Source organism: Benincasa hispida, chromosome 1 (genome assembly GCF_009727055.1).
Source record: "Benincasa hispida cultivar B227 chromosome 1, ASM972705v1, whole genome shotgun sequence".
Classification (NCBI taxonomy): domain Eukaryota; kingdom Viridiplantae; phylum Streptophyta; class Magnoliopsida; order Cucurbitales; family Cucurbitaceae; genus Benincasa; species Benincasa hispida.
Window position 1 is genome coordinate 81116785 of NC_052349.1, and position 1459 is coordinate 81118243.

Consider the following 1459-nt stretch of genomic DNA (forward strand, 5'->3'; position numbering starts at 1 on the left):
CCAGCTACAAAAGCCAATGACAAAGGAAAGACTGTCTTGCAGAAAAGTCAGCCACCACAATCCACCTCTGTTGCCTCCCTGTCAGTTCAACAGCTCCAGGATATGATCACAAACTCCATAAGAGCTCAGTACGAAGGACCGTTGCAAACCTCCTTTATGTACTCCAAGCCATACACCAAGAGAATCGACAATCTGAGAATGCCAGCTGGGTATCAACCTTCAAAGTTCCAGCAATTCGATGGAAAGGGCAATCCAAAACAACATATTGCACACTTCATTGAAACCTGTGAATATGCAGGAACCAGAGGAGACCGACTAGTCAAGTAGTTCGTTCGTAGCTTGAAAGGAAATGCTTTCGATTGGTATACTGATTTGGAGCCAGAAGTGATTGATAGTTGGGAACAACTAGAAAGGGAGTTTCTGAACCGCTTCTACAGTACAAGGCGTACTGTTAGCATGATGGAGCTGACAGACACCAAATAGTGGAAGGGAGAGACAATCATCGATTACATCAACCGATGGAGAGCTTTAAGTCTAGATTGCAAAGATAGACTTACTGAATTATCTGCAGAAGAGATGTGCACTCAAGGCATGCATTGGGAGCTTCTCTACATCCTACAAGGGATAAAACCTCGTACGTTTGAGGAGCTGGCAACACGCGCTCATGATATGGAGCTAAGCATTACCAATCGGGGAACTAAAGGTTTCCTAGTCTTTGAAGGGAGAAAATACAAAAATGATGCCAAGGGCACTGAAAAATCATGGATAGTACCACAAAAGAATCTATGTTCATTCATGTGACCCCGCTAAAATTTTTCTCCAAAGGAAAACAAACAAAATTTGAAAGAAGGCACAATGAGGGCGAAAAGCATCGTCCAACTCTTAAAGAACGACAAGAGAAGTTTTATCCATTCCCTGACTCTGATGTGGCAGATATGTTGGAGCAACTACTAGAGAAGCAACTTATTCAGCTACTGGAATGCAAGCGGCCAGAACAAGAAGGAAAAATAGATGATCCTAACTACTGCAAATATCCGGGTCATTAGTCACCCAGTTGAAAGGTGCTTCGTGCTGAAGGAACAAATTATGAAGTTGGCTCGTGAAAAGAAGATTGAGCTAGATTTGGATGAAATCACGCTACAGTAGCGATGACTTCAAATGTTCCAATACTGTCTGTGTCCTATGCTCAAAGACAAAATCCGATCCAGTTTGGAGAATTCGAGCTTATAGTTGTTCAGTTCCAACAAGAGATTCAAACAGCAAATTCCGAAAAGAAAGATGAGCTTGTTGAAGATGACAACAAAGGGTGGATAGTAGTGACTCATCGAAAGAGAAGACAACCGAACTTCACCCAAAAAGAGTCGCATTCCTATCGAAGCTAAAGAAGAAGAAACAAGACTCATAAAAAGAAAGGCAAAAAGATGACACGGAAGCCTAAGCCTGCTAAGAAAGAAGACAA